At 45.2% G+C, this 26385-nt stretch overlaps 1 protein-coding gene across 3 annotated transcripts in view; it reads left to right on the top strand.

Annotated features, from left to right (window-relative positions):
• Positions 1–26385, top strand: part of LOC147701804 (myosin-10-like) — a 633212-nt gene that overhangs the window by 280744 nt on the left and 326083 nt on the right. The gene's annotated exons all lie outside the window — the stretch shown is intronic.

Below are 26385 nucleotides of genomic sequence, written 5' to 3'. Positions count from 1 at the left end.
AGGATTGCACCCAAGCAGGATTGTCAGAAAAACTACAGACTGTGTAAACGATTTCAATTTAGTTGAATTGTTTGCAAATATATTTAATGTGGCAATTTTTCCAACGTGTGTAATGCCTAAATGTATCTAATGAGGGTATCCTGAATGTGGCCATGCACCCGTTTCCTGGACCTCTGTTGGACCCCTCCCCACTGACAGGTCTGTGCAGCCTATGCCTGGGATTTGCTTTTTTCTGTTGTACGTGTTTAGGGGAAACTCGTTTAAGTTAGTTCTTATCTTTTTTGCCTTTACACAACACCAGCAGATGGAATGTGCGCTCTAACTTAGCCTTTGCAGCGAAAAAGACATTCCCTGGCTTGAAAATAGTCATCTGAATGCAAATGTGAAACTGGACAAGCTAGCATAGTTGAAAGACTTCTGGTGCATATTGACTTTTGGTGACATCTTGTCCGAGAAACGCACAGAATCCAAAGGGTTCACCCTCGTGCTTCCACTGTTTAGTAATGGCGTCTGTTCATTCATTCCATATCTTCACTACTGATTTCTTCTTTCTTTCATAGTCTTAGTTTGTCTCCTTGTGTTACCAGGTTCACGTATGTATTTTCTCCATATAGTTGCTCTTATAGTAGTCCAGGTTTGCAGCAGGCACAATGCTCCTAAAAGGATCTAAATATAACATCATAGCTTTACGTCGGGTTACTACCGTTATAATTCAGAATCCCTTTCCAAACTACAGTACAAGTGACCACAGTTCACCAGGAGCCCATTTTTCCAGGTGAAGCTTTGGCTTGAATGAACTTATTTCCCTTTTCCCTGTTCACGACCTAGTAGGAATGTATGTTGTACTTTAAGTTGTTAGCTAACACACTTCTCACCCATACCTATCTGTGTCTACTACTTTCATAATTGTAGTTATTCATGTCTGCATCTACAAAGACCACTTAGTACATAGGTGTTCTAGCTCTGAAGGGCTCTCATTAATCGAAATATTAGCTCAGTGGTTTCTCTGATAGCGTATATGCTTGTCTCCTATGTCCTATGTGTTACTCAAACAAATATAATTACTACTCTAATTACGTTGCCCTCTAGTCACTTTGCCCTTAACTGGGACTCGAGATGATATTCTGCCAAACTTTAAATCCTTTAAATGTTGGATTAGTACAGGATGGTTGAGATGAGGGACGCTTTCTGGTGTCATCACCACAGTCCTCATTTTAATAAGTTTGTGTTTTGTGATGGGTATTAAGTGGAAGGGAGGTATGGAGTTTGGGGTCTTGGTTTATGATTTGTCATCATTTTCAATCTCCACTACTGCTTTACTTTTCTGTTTTCTTTACTTTTCTTTATTTTCATGTGGTCCCATCTCGTTAAGTGTTGAGCGGCATTCACACCTCAGCTAGTCCCCTTAAGAGCAGCAATCAACAGTGGTATCACAAGCCAAACACCTTGTTCCCCATTATTCAGAGTATCACTTTGATCTATCAATCACATGTTCTAAATGACTGGTCTTAAAATCCTATCACTAAACACATAATGGCTAAACCACCAAGTGTAGAAGAAAGTTCCATAAATTGAAAGGCGATAACACCTTTTTAGTACAAAAACAAACTAACCTCCCACAAGGCCTCCTTGGTAAGACGTGGGTGGTCTGAGGAAAGCATATACTTTGATGCCATAAAGAAAAGAATGGCATTATTAATTTTTACTTGGAGACCCAAGTGTTAAGATATTGTCAGAAACATATTCTGAAGCGAGTGGTTAATCATGAGAAACTAGAATAATGACCTAGATATTTATATCCTGAACATGATTGTTGCTAGTTATTACACTCCAGACTTCTGGAGCTCTCTTAATAAGAAAATGAAGAGTTCTCACAGAACGCCAACAATATCTTTGGTTGAGGATTTCATCAACCTTGGATGGCATAACTGATAAGCACCTCCTCTACCATGTTCATCCTTATAAAGCGCACAGGCAAATGCAGAACCTTTACACATCACATAGATTGAAAGCTACTAGGAGACTCTAAAAAACCTGATGGCAGGGGATTTTACTTTCTTTTACCCCACCAGAGCGATTCCCAAATTAACTATCTCCTAATTTATTCAGCCTATTTACAAAAGTATTTCCGACTCAAAGAGAGAAACTATTCTTGTCTCAGATCACGTGTGCATCTCATTGAATAGGCCCCAAAAACACATCTGTCCATGAACCTGCAGCCGTTGCAAAGACACTGATAAAGAGGAAATATGAATCCATTCAAGAGAACTCTGGATCATATAACTCTTCTGCTATACTTAAGCCTGCCTTGATAATCACTGAAGGCACCATGATTAGCCTAATGGTCAGGAAACATAAAGCAATTGATGTTAAATTACATTTCTGTTGAGATTAAACATTTAGAAGAACGATCACTTGCACAGTAACCATCAAATGGCTAAAGTATGAACATAAGCCATTAACATGAGAGCGAAGACATGGGTTCAAACCTAGAAAGTCAAGAAACACTGCCACTTAAACAAAGCTGGTACAATCCTAGCATCTAATCTATAATCCAAAAGGAATACTTCTGTAATCACTAGCATAAAAGACAAAACCGGTAATATCTGTTCCAAACATAAACAGGTGGGAATGGCTTTTAAAGTGTATTATACCATTCCTGATACAACTACCACTAAAACTATAATGGAGCAATACATTGCATTTCTAAACTAAATTAATGTCAACATTGTAGACGAAGACAAAGAATACCTTAACAAACAACTTGATAGACTTGAAAGCTATTTTCTTATTACCAAGTGATAAAGCTCCAGAGTCTGATGATCACCCCATAACTTTTTCTAAAACCTTTTTCACAGGGTATCATTGACCCTCTTGAAACTGTCTTGCTACATTTTATTCTGAAAGATTAAGTAACAGTCATGGAAGCTGAGGCAACAGTTGTAATTCCCAAGTACGACTGATGAGGGGTGTAATCCCGAAACCGGTCCCATGAAGCTTGTATCCAGTCCAGGGAGGACCTGGCCTGGCAGTTCGGGCTGGACTGTTCCCATGTGGAGCAGGGTCAAGACTGGTTTGCAAATGACTGGGTTTACACTGGGGTGGTATAGTGAGCAAAAGAAGGATGGATTCAACCCAGATCATTTGACTGGGGTGAGTGGTTGAAAAGTTTCAAGACTCCGTCCATCAACTTGTTTTATTTGCTAATTCCCAAGTATTCCTGTCCCTGACAAAAATAGCTATAGGCTTATCTCATTGATGAACACAGAACCAAAACGTATGCAACGATTATAGTAGGGAGGATGGAAAAGGTAATTACCACACTAATACACTCCTCAGAAAAGTTTTTGTTAGAAATAAGATGGCCAACAACAATACCCTCATCTTCTACCATTTGGTACAAAGAGCTCAATCGGCCAACCCACCTTCAGCCACAATCACATTAGATACTGAAAAGCCCCTTAATAAGGACTTCTGGCCTTGTCTGCCAGCAACCCTGCAATAGTATGTACTCAGTGATCACTTTATGAAAATGGTAATGGTGTTGAACGTGTGTTTCAAGCAAGGGGTCATAATAAATGGTACTCTATCAGATTTCATACACCTAAGTCAAGAAATTCATCAGCGAGGCTCCCTCTCATTAATAATTTTTCTGCTTGTCGCCAATACCTCTTTGAAGACTCATTAGCATGGTTCAGGAAACCAAGAATTACATGCATCTCCTTTAAGTCACGCACTCTTAAACGGCTGTATATTCTAATAACATTTTTACAACAATGCTAGTATTTCTGGTAAATCTGTTCTGACCCTATTGGATATAATTTGGGAATATTCTGAGGCCTTTCTATACTGTTTAAATCTAGAATAAACTGTAGTACTTCCACTTACACGACTTTGCCTTCTAGAGTCTATATAAATGAGCTGGCTTGCACTGGTTACCAAAATGTATTAAGTACTTAGGCATATGGTTGTTCAGTTCCTAAATGTGTCCATACTGCACAATGAAGGAAAAAACCTGCGCAATCAAAGAACTACTTCACACTTGATCACAAAAACATCCTTTGATGGGTATTACTGGAATAGCTAAAAATGATGATCAAACCATTGTTGAACTCTTTATCGAGTATGGTCCCATTCAGACCCTCTCCTAACTTTTCTTCTGCCATAAATAAATTGCATTCCCATTTCATATGGCACAATAAGAAACCCAGAGTCTTCTTGAATAAACTGCACTTAGAATATAAGTAAGGGGAAGTAGATTTCTTAAATGATCGAGCTACCATTCGGCCTTCCTTAGGCGAAAGTTCTCTTTTTAGCTTGAGGATCTTTCCTGATTACCTAGGTTGGCTCCACATGAAAAAGACTTTGCCCATTTTTACCTTATTCTCACGACCATCATAGTGAACCCAATCATGGCCTGTGACCCTAAGCATATTTTGCTTGATACTTCCAACAGCAATCCAGTACTGGTTCAGTTGCCACTGGTCAGCTGGACAGTTACAGGAAAAGGCTCCTTGTAGATTACTGTGTCCCTATATCATTAACTGGAACCCTCAGAGTCCTCTTTGGCCTGGGTACAAGAGGGAGCATAGATAACGCCCTTTAGTCAGGTCTCAGACAGCAAGTTCAGTCCTCTTCTGATATTCCATAGGCCCAGAAGCGTGCTGAATTGGGTGCTTGGAATGACCTCTGGGAAATCCCTAATCAATAGGGCTAACCCTGAGCACTTTGGGCATTGTCAAAGTGGCTGAAGTCTTCAGTCATATTACACTTTCTTTCTGAGGGCTTGGTGTGGGTGTGGTGAGTGTACTATAGTAATCCCAGTATCTTCCGACATCTAAGACTAAAGTCCAATTTAGGCAGCCCCTGTGCCCACAACAACCTCAGGTCTGGTAGGACATAGCTGAGCTTTCAGCAAACAAACAATGAATACACACTAATTGTTTTGCCATTCTGTTTCCCTCCGTTGAAGCGCACCCCATATGTCATATGAAAATACCAGCAAAGCAGGTCTTGACCTCCAGCAGGATCTGACACTGTGATGTCAACAAGAGGCCCGCTGTGACGGAGGCCGGTCTGGGTGGGTGGGAGACAATTGAGGGTGGTGCAGGCATGGGTGTTAGCTACATCTGCTTGTGAGTAGGGGTGGGCATAAGTCAAATAATTTGCTGTAGCGTAGTTACTAAAATTACAGTAAAATGTCTCAAGATTATGCAGAACTACGAATGGAGCATAACCCAGCTTTTAGCGCTATTTAACGATCGGAGGATGCATTTTGCGCTAAGATAATAGAGCTAAATGTAACAAAACACAAACAGCAGCAGCCAGTAGCCACTCACTAAGTTTGGTGTTCCTATGCTCTTGCAGTAGGATATTTGTGCTCATAATTACGCCAATGGGCTTAATCGTGTATTTGTCTGTTATTTTGCATCAAAAGAGTAATTCTAAAATACCAAAACTACTCACCCAGGCCTACTTGTCAGTAGGCCTCTTAGACGTTAAGAAAGTCCTTGAGTCCAGCCCACAAGCCATCCTTTCAAGGGCAAAACACTCCCTGCCTCCCAATGGACTTTTGAGTCTGTCCTGCGAACACTTCATTCACGCCCTTTGAAATGCTAATTACTGGCTGACAGAAGAGAGAGAGGAAAATGCAGATTTAGCTCCTGGAAATTTGTCAGGGCAAAGCTGACGTTTTTGATGACTTTTTATTACAAATCCAACTTTACCAGTAAATTAGGCTTGTGACAAATATTTCAAAAAGTCACAAAAATGTAATTTGCAGTTGTTTCCTAGGCAGAGATAACATTTATTAAACGTAATTGTATACCAATGCTTTCCTATGAAACAGCCAACCCAGCTGCAGTTAAAATAGCTTTGAGGTGCTTGTCACTGTAAAGACATGATAAACATTAACCTTGTCATGTCATACTTTTAAATACCAGGTCCCCTGCATAATAGATGAACAGGCTCACTTAGTGTTGACTTATTAATATTTAAAAGTAGGGCTTAGGCCCACCAAAATGGGTTATTTTGACCGGTCCAATTTGCAGTATAAATCTGCACAACTAGGCTACGGCAGTCATATTTGCAGTGACACTGAGGTGGATGGTAAGTTGTGTGCTGCAGCCCACTGGTGACAATAAACCTACACTGGGTACAGTGTGATTTCCCTATACTATGGACTTATATTCAAGGGCTTAGTTTCAGGGTGGGTGTTTGGGGTGTTACACCCCCCTAATGAATATATTATGTTATGTTATGTTATGTTAAGCCGAAACTTTTTGAGCGCACGGCTACCCCAAAAGGGTGTCCCGGCGCTTTGGCAAAGAGGCCCAGAGAGACAGGAAACCAAAGGCAAACCTACTACAGTCACAGCGGATTACTTGGTAAAGAGCAGAGTCTTCAACTCCTTCCTGAAAGCCAGGAGGTTGTTCGCTTTCCGATGGGAAAGTGGGAGCTCGTTCCACAAGCAGGCAGTCACGTGTTGGAAGGAACGACCTCCCATCCGAACACGTTTGACCACAGGCACCTCCATTTTAGCCAGGTCCGCCGACCGCAGCGACCTCCGCGGCACATAGAAAGCAATACGCTTCCTCAGATAGTAGTAAATTATGTATTATGTAGTAAATAGTTGGGTACAGATGCTTTAAGTCGGGTATGGTGAGGTGTTTGTGGGATTTCACTTGAGATTTTTACATACGCATGCTAATAAAAGTACACACACACTTGTTTCTGTTTTAAAAGTCTTAAAAATGGTTATTTTACTAAATGTTGTTTTTTTAAGTACTGCTATCATTCTGCACTAGTACTGATTTTGATATGTTGAAATGAGGAGCACAAGCACTTTACTGTTGGTTAGCAGGGTTAAAGAGCACAGTGTTCTATTGCCAGCAAAAATAGGGTTCAGCAAAAAGGCAGGAAAAGTTCAGGGTGACGCTGCAGAAAGGGCAAATTTCCAACAATTGCATTTTGCCGCTGCACTGTCAATGCTAAGTAGAAGGCCTGACTTTCAGGCTGTCCGCCTGCTATTCCTTACCACAAGATCTGTGCTTCATTCTACCCTTGGGAGGTATTCTGCTGACTTCCATGCTCCATTAGTGTTTCCCCTAATCAGTCCATCGCTGAAAGAGTGCATGGCTAAGTAATCTGTATGGCTGTAACTTTTTTCTGGGGTTGGGTGGAGCGTGGATTTGTTTGGAAAAGGTGGAGCCACAGTAGAGTTCTGGATCAGCTAAAGCTCCAGACTGACCCCCCTCTCCAGTAGAAGGTACTCATTGTGTTTACTTTTTCCTGAAATTCTGCCAATAGAAAAAAAGGAATTTGAAATGCCATAGGACTGCCAAGATATAATTCAATGTGCTTCAAAAGATACACGTGAAGTAATTTTAATAAATGTGCAGTGTTCGAAATTTATCTGAATGTCTGCTCTCTCTCAAGCTTAATCCTAATCCTACCGAAACAGAGTTGATTTCCCTCAGTGGCTTCAAATTGCAGTCCCAGGTGGAAGACTGGCTACAACAAGCCTCTGCAAGCACGCTTCACAGCTCTCTGAGCCAACCCATGTCCCTCTGCTTCTACAGAGATCAATGGCTCTCTTTTAAAGAGAATGTCACGAACCAAGCACAAAGATTGGGGCGAATCATTTCCCATTGCCTGACCTTCGTTTTTAGGTCCACAGTAGAAGCCTATGTGCTTTCACGCATTAACAGGAAACTATGCTCGCTGATAACACTGGCCACAGACTCGCGGTTCCCCCATTCAAGAAAAGTGGATGACGATGGAGAAGATGTGGAGTAATGGACAGAGCTGCCAACTTTGGTGCTGGGGAACCTGGTTTGACTCTGTGTCAGCTCAACATTCTGTGATAATGGAAAAATCACTTAATTTCCCCGTGCTTAACACAAAAAGAATGTGTCCTTGTGCAATGTAACTTGTGCTAAGGTAAAGCGCTCCAGTGCCTTCGAATCGAGTTTGCACTATAGAAAACTGCACATAAAAAAGACCATAGACAGTCTTCTTCTTTTCATACTCTTCACCTCTCTGTGGACCATCTTGCCTTTCATCTGAGGACTGGCTCCTTAACTCCTGACGTTCATGAAAGAAGTTAAATTCTCTTCCCCACGCCACCCCGTTCTCTTGAAACCTGCAGCGAGCTCTTGTAAGTGCGGCACTCATGTTTTGTAATCTACACCAATCATGATATACTCTGTCCTGCATAAGATCTCTGCTGCCCTTGTGTTACAAGTCTGAACTATACAAACAAAATAAAGAAAAGAACCCTCAAACGTGTATTAGAAGATAGAGAAGCTTGGAGTTCTTAGGTGTCTGGATTTCGGATTTAATTTTCTTCTGATGGTCCCCAGGAAGGACATGGCCTACCTGCTGGAGGCGGGCTGGATCCCTGCGATGACCGGCAATCCCGTTGGGTATATTTTGACCATATTTTCCTTCTCACCTGAGCATAAAATCGGCCCCAGAATCGCTAAACAATGTTTCAGGGATATGTAAGGGAAAACATTGATTTGGTGACAAAGACTAATTATTTCATGAATAAAAACAGATGGAACTTCGAGAAACTGTGCAGTGGATACCACATACTAAAAATCTCAAAATAGAATCGCAAAAACTCCCCTGCGAGGTGGCAGTGTGTGGAGTTGGAGGATTCACAACGTTTAGCCTGTGATGGCAAATATGGGTCCTTAGTAGGATTAAATAAAAAACTCCACCTCATTTACCTTCTAATAGTCTTTATGTGGATTGTCAGGGCAGCACACGGACGAAGTGTAGATCCCTCTGGGACCTCAGTGACTGCCACCCAAGATCACCACAATGGAGGGGCTTTAGACCACCACTTAAGGTCATATCTTGTTGTGTCCCCGAGGGCTCGCTTTACACTTGTTGGCAAGGCAATATAATTCTTGTTGACGAAACACTCCATGATGCTTCCGTACATCTTTCAAGATTCAAGCTCTTCTGGGACCCACCCAGACATATTGTGTTTAAGCGATTCTGGGAAGGGCAGTTCCTCCTCCCACCCCTGGAGCAGAAACCTTGACAGACATCATCGGTTAACAGGTCTGCAGGTGAGAGCTGTTTTAAATGGTCCTTTCGAAGTCCTGAAGGAGAGTAGGAAAAAGACAAAGGAAAGGGAATTTCTCAGGATTGAAGCACAATAGTCTTAAGGAGAAAGAGAGCCCTTTAACTACCAGCACTCCATACCTCAGCCATTCTTCCTGGTCTTCTCACCTGTATTGGCATTCAGCCTTTCAAGCAGACCCCGTGAGCACGCTTCTCTCAATTATTGAGAAGGCCTCCATCAGGAAGGAAAGTAGTATTGGATGTGAGTCTCATGCTTTGGGGTAATGTCTCCTATTCCACGGGTTAAATCAAAATGGGTCCTTTGACATGAGGTAGTGTGTCACATGGAAATTCTCATTTATCTGTTAAAAGATAGAAATTTGGTTGTAAGACTTAGATCATGCCCCTTTGTACTCTTCATCCTGCGATCTCTTTGACAGCTCCGTTTAGAGGAACGACCTGGCCAACATATTCCAGTGCAGGGTTTGGAGAAGTAATCAGCCCAGCACCTCAGGGTGCCGAACCTGCTCCACGGGTGAGGAACAGGCCCAGACGTGTCCACCCACGTGGGGATGGTGCAAAAAAAAGAGAGAGAGTGAGAAATACACGTGTGCTGTGGGCCCAAAAAAATAGTAATTTCAGCATGTTCTTGTGAAACATCACCCTTGAAAAGTATCACTCTAAGAGATTTCAATACAGCCGGAGTCTCTGACATGTCTGGGAGTGCTGGAGTAGAGTATTGAATGGTCACCAGCCCTTACTAACTTTCAGAAGTGGCAGACGTTTAGGAAGTAACCTGGTTTCTTTAGAGACTAGTCTGTACCAGCCCAAGTTCTTAAGAAGCCCTGTGACTTGCAATAACGTAGCAAAGGTGCAATGGGCCTTTGGTGCCAGCAAGAAAAATGCCCCCTCGCTGTTGGGTGTACAATACAACAGTTATCAGCTCAACTGCTGCACCAATGCTAGCTGCGCCCCTGGTGTCTTGTAGATCAGAGTTGAATCACGGCGTAGGGCGGTGACCGAGGTGCCATACCGAAATATGAATGTTTCAGCATAGCTGCCAAGGTGTCAGATTGCTATGTGTGACATTTTCATAATTTCAGTGTAATTATGAGTGACACTTTCTCACGAGCAAAATCAATTAATGATCGGACATTACACCCATTTGAGCAACAAGAAACTCTAGGAAGATCTTAAACCTGCAGAGCATCACAATGACAGTGCAGACTCCAGGCCCTCTCTGTCCCATGTGAGAACCAGCCCAAGCAGGAGGTGAGGCCCCAACAACATTCTCTTCTATGCCTCCTAGTAGTGTTGCCGTGCAGCCCGTCAGAAAAACAATTACATTGTTTCCTGACTTAGCCAGCCTTTGCCTCCTGGGCCCCTGGATCCTCCTAGTCATACACCAACTTCAAAACCTTACCTGAGAACTCACTAAATGTGTCCAGGCCACACAGAAATTAAACAAAACTGCCATTCAACAAGAAGCTCTTGACCCTCAATCTGTGCAGAAGTACTTGTTTGCAGCTGAGAAGTGCCAGTACTAACCCATTAAAAGCATTGTGGCAGTGTTGAGAAGTGCCGGTGCTATTCCTTCCAAATGAAAGAAGTGCAGGTACTCCGTACCAGCGATGCCTGCCTATTAAAAGCGGTGCCCTGAATGCTATCCAGACTTGTGAGAGAGTTAAAGGGGGATCCTACTATTGGTTGTGGACCTGTAGACACTGCTTTTCACTGCCATTGTACAAGCCGGTTATTCTGATAGAGCGCGCAGGTCACCCGGGTCACCAGATTACCAATTTTCCACGCACTGGGCCCTGGCGTGTATATGATGACAGTGTTTTGCATGAACCGGGTGAAACCTTCCCACGCTACTATGAGTAATTCGGGGGGTGACTCTCACACCACTTACTATTCATGTACCTGACTTACCACAGGCACATTACTCCTGATGGATCAGGAGCTAGCAGTGGACAGGCAACAAGATTCCTAAAAGGAGTAGAACTTTTATACACTTAGTACATTTATCCACACTTTATACTGTATAATGACCACAGACACCTGATGGGTTTTCAAAGTTTTATAAAGAAATTTTAGAATGAATATGCCAGGATAATGAGGCAGATACAAATCAGTACATCAATAATTAGGATTAAAGCCACAATGTAACTATGGATTAGGGCAAGTACCATTAGAGTAATTGGGAACACTACAGGTTATGTGCATTTAGGAACAAGCTATTCAGCACGAGTTTAAACTAAGGCAAGGGACGTGAGAAGGACCTAACATGTGCACTAGTATTCTTAAACTAGACTCTATGCTATTCTTACTAAGTTCACTGCAAACATACTAAAGGGAAGGGAAAATGGAGCACACTAAAATAATATGACAATTTAATAATATCCTACAGGTAGGGAGAGAAGTGGAACATCACTAATAAACAACTGCATATAAATCACTTTAAAGGTGATAGGGCAATATCACAGGCAAGAGTGCTTTATTTAGAAGAGGAAAGGTAAGAGTATAGTCAGACGGACACCCACATAAAATATTTACCTAGGACGGGAAGGAAGACTAACCCTGGCCACGGGTCAGTTGGGACAAAATCGGGGACAGGACCCTCAAGGATTCAGGAATACCAGAAGGTGAGCGAGTACAGCTCACGGACAGTCAGGACAGGATACCCCTCAGGATTTGGGTTAGGACTGGGCTCTCCAAAGGGCACGACCAACCCCTGCAGCTTCGGATGCAACGCCTGCGTTACCCCCTCTCTGCACAGAATCCGCCAGTAACCCCGATTGGGTTTTCGAATCTCCCAGCAAAAGTGCTTCGCCAGCACTTAGGACTATTTCCACCCCTTGGAGTTTGTGGAAAGTGTGGACAGAGTGCTCCGCAGCGCTCTGTATTAATCACCTATAGAGTTCGTAGGGTCAGTGACAGGTCTGCTACTCGGACAAGTCGGACAATTTCTCGGTGCTAAACTAGGCTAGTTATACCTTTCCTGGACCCCTAGACCACCCACAAATGTTGCAAGTGACAAGGTCCCATCTTATGATTGGTCAAGCGAGGAGGTTATGTCATTGTCGCCTCCTAAAATTTAGGTTTCTCATGATTAATATTCAAGTGACAGTACCCACCCCCTAGAGTTCAGTTCCCAGGGTATACGTGAGGGAAAGACAATGGTGTTCAGAGTAGATAGAAACAAATGTAACAATTTTATGGTACAGTTCAGCATCTCCTCCTATTTCGGAGGTGAGCTCCCAGGCGCATCTTGCTTCAGAGGCCAGCTGGCTTGTTTCAGCTTCTGCGCCGTTGGGTTTCTCCCATGTCACATGACAGGGTTGAGATGAGCTTCAATATGGAGCGGCTCCCCATCCCCAGGCCCATGGATACGCGGTTCATGAAAAGTAAGCGAGAACAAATTAGAATCATACAAAAAAATGAGTACACTGTATACCGTAAAAAGCTTCACTGCACCCCTTACTTTATAATATCTATAGCATTAAAGTTTAGTGCGAAAAAGACAGATATGCAAAAGCAGCAGGAGCTGGCAGAGTGCATGGTTAAATACAAGCGGCCATTTTCAGCGACAATGCACATGAGCACCAATATCCCTCCAAAATGCGAGTGCGTCACATCACGTGGGTATGACCGACGCATGCGCAGATTGGATTTTCTGCGAAGCGGCCATTCAGTAGTGCAAGCTTGTTATTATGGAAAAACACATAGGCAAGCCTCCTAGGGACACCCGTGTGTTGGGAAAAAAGGCGAAATAAATGACGGACAGGTTGAATTAATATGATTACAAGTTAGGCGAGGTTCTTGAGTAAGCAAGTCGCTTTACGTGCGAATCCTTGCTCCATCAATTCCACCAGCCCCCTGTAATTTGGGCTGCCTTCCAGTACCGGTAATTTCAGGGGTTGTTGGAGGTAGGGGTGAGACGGATAAGCGGTATTATTTTGGGCCAATCGCAATGAGGGTCAGAATGCTTTGTGGTCTATTTAGGCTTCCCTAGGTTCAACTACAATGAAAGACTATTCCGTCCCGGTAAACTATGACTGGCACTGGAAATCTAAGAAGAGGTTGAGGTTTGTATTTCACGTGCCTCTGTTTCCTTCTCGCCTTTCTCCTCTGCTACAAGCAGAGTTCATCTAATTCCTTCTGCAGCCTAAAAAGTTTTTTTTATTGTACAAAGTCCATTGCTATGGTCTGGCTTCTGTGTCCGCTTGAGTGGTGTGGTCAACTGCAACACTTAAGCTGAAAGAAACATTTATACCAAGGAAAACGAAAGCAGAAATCCGTACCAGATACTCAAAGAGCAACATCTACTAGTTTTCAGAAACGTAGTGATGTGTGGCGTTTATCTAACAGAATGTAAAGCAGAACGTCACCTACCTGGGGGCCAGGCTGCAGTGCTGAGGCAGCCTACCACCACCCTCTGGCAGCCACTGCGAGTCTGCCGAGGTCGTTCGCGGTCGATCAAACACCGACCCCTGTGTCCCGTTTGGGCCACGAGGCACTGCACAACTCAGTGGGAGTTGGGGCAGCGACCTGCTCCCGGCTGCACTCAGGGCTGGACTGGCTACAGGGCGTTTTCGTGTGCTGCCGAGCTGGGGGCTAATTTCTCTGTGATGGGGGCTTATTTCGTTGATGGGAACCTGTGTGAGCTTTGAAATAAAAAAAGCTAAACGAATTTCGTTTTGCACACTCAGGTCCCCATCAACAAAATCAGCCCCCAGCTCGGCAGCACACACAACTGCCCGGTAGCCAGTCCGGCCCTGGCTGCACTGGCTTCTAAAGTTAAACTATGCTGTGCCACTCGCGGTCTACAGGTGTGGGTCTCACAGGGTGTCTTGCCAGGCTGTCTTGGCAGTAGCAATTGAGCAATGACTCTGGTGATGTCCTCAGTAAATCAGATGTGCTGCGCCGGGGTGTCGGGTGAATGGTTGACATTGTGGCCAGCTGAGCAAACCTACCCAGCCCTCAACCTGAGCAAGCAGCGTGCAAACGTACTGCTGTCAGCTAAGAGCTTTGCTCTGTCTGTGTGGTGCAATTATTAGCTGTTTGGTCCAGCTTACTGAGAAGGTGCTATAAATGAATTTCAGTGCGGTGAGGCGGACCACACCGAAATGTGTTAGTCTAACGCTTGATGCGTGGCACTTGACAGGGCTGTTTCAGTTAGTTATTCTCCTTGCCATTTGCCTTTTTTACTCACTCGACCTTTCATTTTAGGCATTTTGTAAAGCACTGCTCTTAGTATTACAATTTTTACATAGCACTTGTTATACAGAGAAACAAAAAGAGCGTAGAAAGGAAGACAGCTGGAATCCTGGCGTCCCGCGATACATGTTGGGGAGTCATTGAGAGGTTCAGTTAGAGAAGGTGGGCTTCGTAGTGAGGAGGCTACTGCTGGTTGGGTAACCTATAACAGGTATTCTATGATAAATCTTCTAACCATTTACTACATGAACTGACTACTTGACTCTTGCTTGGTTCGGTATATTGCCCTCAGTCTACCACTTAAAGCGTTTCGCAGTTTGGACAATAAACTTCTAGTAGTCCACCAGCATGCCTCAACCAAAAGAAGATTGTTGCAGGGTTTGATGTGATGTGGCAAGACGAAGGATCCTGCGTAAAATGCAGTGGTATCAGCTTTTGGAGGTGCCCAGGCCCTTTCTTTCAGTAAGCATTGTGAATGACCTGAATTTTATTTGCCTGGAAGCCAGTGAAGAGGTTTATTGGCAAATTGTAGATGTTCACCTTTGCAGAAATTCAGACACATTACGGCGGCCCGTATTGCAGGTCTTTGCAGCTTCTCTGTGATGGAATGTGGGTGGACTTTATGTACCATGTTCCAGTAGCCCTGTCACGCCTTATGCAGGACTTTTGACAGCTGTCCCTCAAGTGAAGTCTGTGGAAACAGTAGGATTTATCTGAGCACCTCTAGCTACATATTGATTCCCATTCACGACAACTACATTGACTTGTGAGGCATTTGTGAGATTTTAATGGAAGATGATAACAGGTGACTTTTGATGCAACGGCCGGTTGTGGTCCCAGGCGTATGATCCTCTGCCCTGCCGCCTCCATGCCAGGGTATCAGATGTGCCTCTGTTCAAGAAAAGAAGTTCGGTCTCCTTATTAATGTACCCACTGTAGGCATCTGGTGATGTTTACCTAAATAACCTGATTATTCTACACCTGGACGTGGATTTGGGGGCCCTTCTCGTACATCTGAAAGGGTCTGGTATTGCTCAAGAGCTAAGCGAGTGACCATTCCCTTCTTCCACTTTCTCCCTTTTTAGGTCTCGCCTGTCGATGCGCATGCGCATCGAGCTTGCGAGACTATGGGGGCTTATCCACTCTTTAACCAACTTGCAAGGAATCGTGGCGATTCCTTGCAGTGCACGAGAAATTTAAGCTCAATGCGCATGCGCATTGAGCTTAAAAGCGCGTGCACATGCCCCCAGCCGCCTGCCTTGCCTACTCTCTCTCTCACAGCCTCCCCCAGCTCCGCCCCCTCACTTCTTGATTGCACGGCCGCTAGGCCGTGCCTCCCCTACTCTCCTCCCCCCTCCTCCTCCTACTCTCCTCCCCCCTCCTCCTCCTGCTCTCCTCCCCTGCCTGCCGTGTCGCACCTCTCCCCGCTCCGCCCCCTCCCCTGCCCGCCGTGTCAGCTTTCGGGAAAACAGCTTTCGCCCACAACACGGCACTTTGACCTTTCTGTAATCTCACCACTTCTCTTACCTGGCCTCTCACTCACAAACATGCAGCCCCACACTGCCCTTCATGTTAACACACAAGCACACACTTCCCCAGTCACTGTCCTACAATTCTTTTCTCATGGAAAAAAGGAAAAAGAGGACTTCAGCAGGAGCAGCAGACTCGCTCTGAGCCTAGCACTGGCCATTGTCCCGAATCCCTTTGGGTGGTTTGTAAATTCATGAGCTTGCCACTGTTTACGCCATGGCCTACCATCTCTATCCATTAACGCTTACACAACTTAGTTACAATTCGAATTAGAAGATCCTTCGCTGTATTGCTTTAAAAATACGTCGTAACACAAAGCGGAGACATTGCATTAATTATTAAAGAAGAGGAAGTATCACAAACCACAGCACGAAATTTAAATACACATCAAAATAAAAAGCTATACAAACATACATTTAATAATAACTGAAATAACAGAACGTAGAGATGAAACAATATAAATTATTCACGCAGATATACAACATACTACACAATTACACACAAAAAAAACTGCTCTAATTATTAACACAACTACTGACCAAAAGCAACCATTTTAAAAATTAGATCTGAACAATAGGATACAATGCATTACATACATAAAGAGCCGACAATTCGAAATAAACATCCTTCGTTGCAAAACAAAGACACTACTATGCCAATAAAACTAATAGGAAATAACAAATCGAATAATTCATAACACTATACACACACAAAACAAACAACAAATAACAACTTACCTGTCGAACGATGCACGGAACAGACAACGAAGCCAACACTCCTTACACGGGACCCGCTTTCAACAATATGGGGATTTCCAATTAGACGCGAGTAAATTGTTACGCAACGTGAGAGGATTTTGAAATCTCATTGGCTGACACGGACGTCAATCAAAATAGTACGGGATTCAAAATAACAACTAGAACGCAATAACTTAAATACTTTAATATAATTATGGGACAGTCACACAAGCACACACACCACAATCACACAAATACACAACACACAAACACCCTCACACACCCTCACACTCACACACCCTCACTCACACCCACCCTCAACCCCCCACCCTTACAACACACTCACCCTCACTAACCCTCACACACACACCCTCACACACCATCACACTCACACACCATCACCCACCACCACCCTCACTCACACACCTTCACACCCTCAACCTCACACATCCTCACTCACCCTCACACCCTCACTCACCCTCATGACCTCAACCACACACCCTCACATGCACCCACCCTCACACACACCCACCCTCACACACACCCGCCCTCACACACTCTCACACATCCTCACACACCCACACACATTCTCAATAAGCCTCACACCCTCACCCTCGCCCACCCTCACTCACCCTCACTCACCCTCACCCTCACTCACCCTCACCCCCTCACCCTCAATAACCCTCACCCACCCTCAACCCCTCACCCTCACTCACCCTCAACCCCTCACCCTCACACCCTCAAACCTTCACCCTCAACCCCTCACTCACCCTCAGCACCTCAGCCTCACCCTCACCCTCACTCACCCTCAACCCCTCACACTCACTCACCCTCACCCTCACTCACCCTCAACCCCTCACCCTCACTCACCCACACTCACCCTCACTCACCCTCACTCACCCTCACTCACCCTCACCCACACTCGCCCTCACTCGCCCTCACTCACCCTCAACCCCTCACCCTCACTCACCCTCAACCCCGCACCCTCACCCTCAACCCTTCACCCTCAACCCCTCACTCACCCTCACTCTCACTCACTCTCACTCACCCTCAACCCCTCCCCCTCACCCTCACTCACCCTCACCATCACTCACCCTCAACACCTCACCCTCACTAACCCTCAACCCCTCACCCTCACACCATCAACCCTTCACCCTTAACCCCTCACTCACCCTCACTCTCACTCACCCTCACTCACCCTCAACACCTCAGCCTCACCCTCACTCACCCTCACCCTCACTCACCCTCAACCCCTCACACTCACTCACCCTCACTCACCCTCAACCCCTCACCCTCACTCACCCTCACCCTCACTCACCCTCACCCTCACTCACCCTCACTCACCCTCACTCGCCCTCAACCCCTCACCCTCACTCACCCTAAACCCCTCACCCTCACCCTCACTCACCCTCAACCCTTCACCCTCAACCCCTCACTCACCCTCACTCTCACTCACCCTCACTCACCCTCAACGCCTCACCCTCACCCTCACTCACCCTCAACACCTCACCCTCACTCACCCTCACTCACCCTCAGCACCTCACCCTCAGCACCTCACCCTCACTAACCCTCAACCCCTCACCCTCACACCCTCAACCCTTCACCCTCAACCCCTCACTCACCCTCACTCTCACTCACCCTCACTCACCCTCAACACCTCAGCCTCACCCTCACTCACCCTCACCCTCACTCACCCTCACTCACCCTCACCCTCACTCACCCTCAACCCCTCACCCTCACTCACCCTCACATTCACTCACCCTCACCCTCACTCACCCTCACTCACCCTCAACCCCTCACCCTCACTCACCCTCAAACCCTCACTCACCCTCAACCCTTCACCCTCAACCCCTCACTCACCCTCACTCTCACTCACCCTCACTCACCCTCAACGCCTCACCCTCACCCTCACTCACCCTCAACCCCTCACCCTCACTCACCCACACTCACCCTCACTCACCCTCACTCACCCACACTCACCCTCACTCACCCGGCCTCAGCCCCTCACCCTCAGCCCCTCACCCTCAACCCCTCACCCTCAACCCTTCACCCTCAACCCCTCACTCACCCTCACTCACCCTCACTCACCCTCAACCCCTCCCCCTCCCCCTCACTCACTCACCCTCAACACCTCACCCTCTTACCCTTACTAACCCTCAACCCCTCACCCTCACACCATCAACCCTTCACCCTCAACCCCTCACTCACCCTCACTCTCACTCACCCTCACTCACCCTCAACACCTCAGCCTCACCCTCACCCTCACTCACCCTCAACCCCTCACACTCACTCACCCTCACCCTCAACCCCTCACCCTCACTCACCCTCACCCTCACTCACCCTCAACCCCTCACCCTCACTCACCCTCAACCCCTCACCCTCACCCACCCTCAACCCTTCACCCTCAACCCCTCACTCACCCTCCCTCTCACTCACCCTCACTCACCCTCAACGCCTCACCCTCACCCTCACTCTCACTCAACACCTCACCCTCACTCACCCTCACCCTCACCCTCACTCACCCTCAACACCTCACCCTCACTAACCCTCAACCCCTCACCCTCACACCCTCAACCCTTCACCCTCAACCCCTCACTCACCCTCACTCTCACTCACCCTCACTCACCCTCAACACCTCAGCCTCACCCTCACTCACCCTCACCCTCACTCACCCTCACCCTCACTCACCCTCAACCCCTCACACTCACTCACCCTCACCCTCACTCACCCTCAACCCCTCACTCACCCTCACTCACCCTCACCCTCACTCACCCTCACTCACCCTCAACCCCTCACCCTCAACCCCTCACCCTCACTCACCCTCAACCCTCGACCCTCACCCTCAACGCCTCACCCTCACTCACCCTCAACGCCTCACCCTCACTCACCCTCAACACCTCACCCTCACTCACCCTCACCCTCACTCACCCTCAACACCTCACCCTCACTCACCCTCAACCCCTCACCCTCAACCCCTCACCCTCACTCACCCTCAACCCCTCACCCCCTCACCCTCACTCACCCTCAACCCCTCACCCTCACTCACCCTCACTCACCCTCAACCCCTCACCCCCTCACCCTCACTCACCCTCACTCACCCTCAACGCCTCACCCTCAACCCCTCACCCTCAACACCTCACCCTCACTCACCCTCACAACACATATTGTGTTACAATAGGTGTCACATTTGCGAAAAATAAAACGATTGGCATTGTAAATAACAAAGCTATTATTTCGCTATTTTAAAAACAAGAACATAAATAAAAAATGTGTCCTTTACAATACCAATAGCTCAAACTTTCCTAATGCAAGACCTATTGCATTGCTGTGCTTCTCTCCCCTGCTGCACTCTCCTGCTCTCTACAGATGTGGCCTAACGACAAGAGCTGCCATCTAAGTCACGTAAATACAAAACATGTTGCATTCCAAATGCTATAGGTGTCACATTCGCAAAAGTTATAACTATTGGCATTGTAAATGACAAAGCCATCAATTTAGCAATTTTAAAAACCAACAAATAAATAACACATGTCATTTACAATACCAATAACTCCAACTTTTCTAATGCGAGACCTATTGCATTTCCAATGCTTGTTTTAACCACTATCCTCTCCCCTCAAGCTCATTTGTTCCCTCGTGCAGCTCGTTTCTTCCCTCATGCCCCAGTTTCTTTAAACCACTAATTTTCTAGCTCTCTTAAGCACTGCATGGGTTGGGGCCTTCTTCTACCTAACGTCAGCCTGGAAATCTTCCACGTGCTTTGGAGACACTCCTGTGCCAGGGCAGAGGCTGGCACTCCCTCTGCCCCTCCGGAGGCAGTCCAAGCTAGGTGTGTCACACCGACACCACTGCACTTCTCTGGGCGGGTGTGGCTCCACACCGGTCGGTTGAGAGAGCACTAGAGCTGCACTTTGCCCTGGTACAGTGTGGCGCAGATGTCAAAAGATGCGTGCCAACACGTTTATTACACCAGCTTTGTGGAATGAGAACTTTGGAAAGTCGGTTTACCCGTGACCTGGGAAAGGGTGATTAATGTTTATACATGAATGGAGTAGTGTATATCATGTAGTGTTGTGGTTTTTGGCATTTACCTACCAGCGTTTGCTTCTGAAAAATGAGTGGGGTCTGGAGTCATGTCACGCAATAGCAGGTGTGAATCAAGTGCAAGGCCTGAGCCTGTAAACTGTCTTTAAAGTCCCCAAACTTACAAGTCTTTGGGCTACTGGGGAAGGAACCAGTGTGGGACAAGCATCCTGCAAAACAAGTCTGCAGCAGAAACAGGAACAGGGAATTCCCAATTTAAAAAAATACTCTTAAATAGTCCTAGACAGAAACTTACCAAAGTCTCAATAAGTCGATAGTGACTGTTAGGGCAAATAAAGCGTGTAGGACATGGGAAGCTCTTGCAGTACGAGTTTTCCCGAAAGCCCTGATAAAACGGAGGCAAGAAACAATGAGAATAGCTAGTATTATTTAAAGAAGTTAAACATTTTTATCATTTTCCCTTAAGTTGGCGTTAAGGACAGAAGATTGTGTAAGGAGCTGAATACTGATTAACTTTTCCATTTTGAGTATTCAAATATGTACAAATTCTGCAAAGATTATGATTTTAGTATTGACATCATGAGAATGTGCAACTGACTTCTTCATGGAATCCGTGTTGCAGAGTGAGTGTGAATGTAATTGTTTTCAGGCTGTACATAAAAGACATATGAATATTCATACAGAAAATAGTGGGGAGTGGCATGGAGTGGTCTGATGCGACGATGATAACATTGTGAAAGGATTCCAGTGTACAGTTATGTTTTATACGTAACTTGTTGCAAATAAAAATATTTGATAAAAAAAGAATAACCACTAGTGGAAAGTGAATTTTAGAAACTCACTAGAGTTGAATCCTGCCAGGCTGAAGGGCTGGGTTCATATTTTATGAACCAGACTCTGGAAGAGAACTCACTCGGTTTAGAAATGGGAGGAATCTGCAGGGATGCAGTCGGGTGCATCCTTTAAAATAGGCAGTATCTGCTGGGTTTAGCAAGATATAGTCAGTGCTCGAGATAAATGTGCTGTAACCTCTTTAGGTTTTCTTGCAATTCTTGTTTATAGGTCATCTTATAATTGATGAAGCCCAGGTCACTGAGAACGACTTATGTTCCTGTATTGAGAAACATGATGAGGAAACCCAGCAGCCTTGGTATTTTCTCTATCTGGAACCTCTGTCCTAGCTCAAACAGGGGTTATCCATACAGTGTGCCCCCACTCTTTTTTTGCCCAAACTATTGCTTCATGTTGAGGTGTAGGAATTTCACCTTTTCTGAGAGTGCCCCTTCCAGTTACCCTAGTCACGTTTGGGTGTTTCCACGGGATCCGCCCTGTAAGCGGGAACAACATGATAAGCTTAACACATTTACAGAAGATAAAGCTCTGCGCTTGTGAAACGGGCGCTACGCTGAGTTAAAGTATATTTAAAGTCCTTGAAAATAAGAGCCCTGCGCTGTAAACAGACACCTGAAGCACACATAATCGTAAACAGCCTTGTTAAAGGCACCCGCTGTGAAAGAAATGCAGCTGCCACCCTGCGCGCCGCTGCTCGGTCCCGAGACAAAAACGCTGTCGGAGTGACACATTGGAAAGGTGGTGGAACATGCAACCGCCTTTGGTCATTTGCGTGCTTTCATTATTGAAAGACACACGCAAAGGCCAATCCAATGTGTGGGAGGAATCAGACCCACACGGATAAGTTTTGAGTGCTCACGAGAAGCCTCCCATAGAGCAACGCATGGGCGCTGCGCACTGGCGTAACGAAAACTGAGGGGGCCTCCCTGCGCAGTAGGTAGAGGGCCTCCCCCCCCCCTATGGGCTCAATCAGGAGCTTCCCAGTCAGAGTGCAGTGCTGAGGGAGCCCCCTGGACCTTTGGGCCCCCCCGCACCGCGGGGCCTGCAGGGGCCTGTGTTACGCCCCTGGCGCTGCGGTAGGCTCGACCTAAAAACAAAAGAAAAAAACCTACTTTTTCTCCTTTTCTGTAAAACATGCACATGTTCAGCTCAAGCACCAGCGCCCAGGTCTCTCCAGTCAGCACTGGAAGCCTCCCTGCTTCTGATCACCGTCGCTTAAGAAAATGTTAATGTGGTAAATGGAGGATCCTTGGAGCCAGGTATATAAAACAGGTTGGATTTATTGAAGCTTAGTTAAAAGGTAAATTCATTAGAAGAAGATAGGTAGATGGAAATGTAGCCCCAACAGGAGCAGCCTCCCTGCAACTCAGCCTGTATCTATCAACTGCCACTCCACACACAAGCCAGGCACTCAAGCATTCCATGAGGTCATCAATAATTCTAACACTCATACTAGCTGAGCAGCAGGGAAGACACATCTAGAGAAATGAAAGACACAAGTCAATTATAACAGTTAAATACCGTTAATGCAATATTAATCACCCTGGTGATATAAAGTGCGATATTTGCAGGCGACTATCTAGCTTTTGTAGACAGAGAGCCGGTGCAAATAGCCACAACCCATTAGTGAGGAGGACGAGCCCGGCATTTTCAGCTTTTGAGTGGATTTTGGGGAGCTGAGGCCGGTGCAGAGTCAGGGTAAGACTTTATTCGCTCAACAGTCCAGTGCCGGTAAGCAGGTGGGCCTGAGAAAGAAATTTAAGAATTGGGTGGGCTGTAAGCCCCAGTTAAAATGTTTTTAAATTTTATTTCAAGAGATATTGCAAGCACAGCAGAAGTGCAGGCGAAAGCTAAATAAATTCAACCCACCTAATGCACTAGAGAGAGGCGGCTTAGTGGAAAGGGGACGCAAGAAAAAACCTCGCTTTCTCTATCGGCGTACCAGTAGCATTCCATACAAACCAGTACTTCAAGCAGTCAAAACACATCTTTGAGCCTGAAACACAAACGATTCTCATGTTGAGCACCCAGCCATGGCCATGTCTGTGCTTGTTTCACGTACTCCTTTCACTGGTGCTATTTTGGATTATGCTGCTGCTTATTTTCATAGTTCTGTATGCAGTTACCTAAGCCTTTAATTACAGATAAATGGCATACAGTGTATTATTTCATAACACCCAAACTGCTCTGGCTCCAATGCCGCGTGTAGTACATAATTCAAGCCAGGGGGAAGACACCAAAGGAGTTTAGCAACCAGGCCTGGTGTGAATATTTTTGGCAGGGGAAGTAGCAGGAAAACTCGAGTATGTAAGTGAAATGAGGGTGATTTGCCATAGAACTATGAGATACGAGTGCGAATGAGAATAGAAGAGCGTCTAGTCGTGTGGGACGGTGCCTGTGTATCAGGAATGTTTTACATTCACAAGTTGTGTGAGGGGGGGGGGGGGGGGTGAGGGGGAAAACCTTTAATGGTTATGCAGTTTTCATGAAGATAAAAAGGAGCAGAAAGATATTTGCAAAAGGCCACACATTTCCAACTTTACGCCTTATTTAGTGTAAGTGAGAAAGTGAACGACTTCTAGTCAGAAGTTTTTACTTTGTATAGGAAATATGTGTGTTAATTCACCACACAGATGGAGTAAATGGAAATAGGACACACAAGAAAAGCAGTGGACTCTGCTGATCTGTCTTTAACCTCAGACAGGTAGAATATATCTAAAGACAGTGAAACGCCATTATTCCAAAAGGGTATAGTGTTTTAAAGTATACCATTGCTATGTCTGGTTCAAACAAGTATTCCCTCAGTATATTCAAGGAAATCACCACTAAGGCAGTGCATCATCTCTCCTTGAGAACTCAGGGATTTTTGTTGTAGTTTCTTTTGCCTCATGAGACCTTGTCCTGTAGAGCCTGGATTGCCTTTATGTCATCTTATTACCAATTGTAAAGCCTTCTAGTGTTGTAGGCCGGCATGCCGTCCTGTGTTGTGTGGTCAGTTTGGCCTTCAGCCTCCTCCTCCCCTTCCGCAATTCCCTTCCCACACACACATGAGGTGGAAATATTCTTCTCTTCACCTTCAGCACTGTATGGCTCCTATTGTAGCACTGGTGCTGAAACCATTTTTAGGTCTCGCCTGACATGGCGCCTGCGCGGCCGCTTACGAGATCTTTATCTTAAAAACAAACCTTAAAAAGGGCTTCTAATGCTCCCATTACTTACCATTGAGTGAATTCATCGCCCCTCCAATTTATTTCATTTCCATTGGTCAGCAACAACTGGTTTTATTGTTGCCCTCTCATATTTATTAAATAGGCCTGGTCGATCCAGGGCTCGCCTTATATTTTTGCAGACCAAATCTTACTTTACAAGCCTGTATAGGAAGTTATGTTTGATCACTAAAAAACATGAAACCCTTCTGTTTCTTTTATAATTGGCCCTTTCTAGCGGCACTCCTTTCATGTTCTGCTTTGCCTTTTTCATTGATACTAAAGGTTTGTGCCCCCTCCCTCAATTTTACTTATACTTTGGAAGCACGTTTTCTTTGTCCCAACGACCAGTTTAAAGTAGCGTGGAAATAACATCTTTAAAATACAATGCAAGTCCTTTAAAAAATGTCATACTATACTATGCTGTATCAGGCCATACCATACAACAACGGCATGCCATTTCATACAATAACATACTTTACACAGACAGGCTATACCATACCTTACAATTATAAGCCATACAATATTGTACTATTCAATGACAAACCATATCTTGGCATACTATACAATAACAGCCCCTTCCATACCATACCATACTATACAATATCATACCATACCACACAATAACAGGCCATGCCATACCATGCTATACAATCCTAAACCATACGATACTATGGCAAGGCATACCATACCATACCATACCATACCATACAGTATAAACAAGGACAAGCTATACCATACCATGCTACACTATGCAATAACGAGCAATATCATATCATGCTATACATTGACAGGCCATATCATCCAATGACATACCATATTATAAAATGAAAGGCTAAAAAAAGACAAGCCAAACCATACCATACTATTTAATATTAGGGCATACCATACCATACAATAACAGAGCCTAACATAGCATATCATATACCATACTAGATCATACTATAACATAACATACCATATTATACAACATAACTAAAAAACAATGTAACAAAGCGAATGCATATTGAATAGGCAAAATATTGTTAGTGTGGGTTTGGTCATAGTAAAGTCACCTCCCGAAAGGCATTTAGGATACATCTTGCAAGCTGTCTTTGACAACACAACAAATGCTGCCAGATGGAATGCATTTGAGTTGCCTTTTTTTTCACTTTCCATCAAAATTCTCTGGTGTCTTGGGGATGCTGCTGCACTTCCCGCACCCCTAGTTCCAGCGCCCCGGTGTCATAGCTGTCAGTGGCCGCCAGTACGGAAACTTTGCGTAAAGGCTCCCTACGTGAGTGTAAACATGGGGGCCATATTGTAATACTGAAAACAGAATTACATCGATGCGCTGCTAACTAACAGAATGTTTGTAATATTCTTTTAAATCATCAAAGTTTAGAACCTCAAATGTCCTCTTTCTGCAGCACTGGATCCGAAGATATTTTCTTTCAGTATTTATGGTGTTATTTAACAAAAAGCCTTTGGTTTTAAGTAGTATTTGAGGCACTAGTCCTTTGATGGCATTCACTTGGTAACTACAATCACTTTCACTCTCACAGGAACGTTTGTAGCAATAATCAAAACTTGCGGCGCCCTATTAAACTTTAGGCAAAAAGCCCGGCAGGTTTAGGTGCATCCCAAAGCAAATATTCTTGACCCACTGACAGGGCCTGTGAGAATCGAGCAATATATTTAGGGGCAACGCTAAAGCGCTCGGTATTATTAACAGTGTT

The sequence above is a fragment of the Lissotriton vulgaris genome, chromosome 7, assembly GCF_964263255.1.
Source record: "Lissotriton vulgaris chromosome 7, aLisVul1.2, whole genome shotgun sequence".
NCBI lineage: Eukaryota > Metazoa > Chordata > Amphibia > Caudata > Salamandridae > Lissotriton > Lissotriton vulgaris.
Note: the sequence above shows the minus strand (reverse complement) of the source record. Positions and strands in the feature narration are given on the sequence as shown.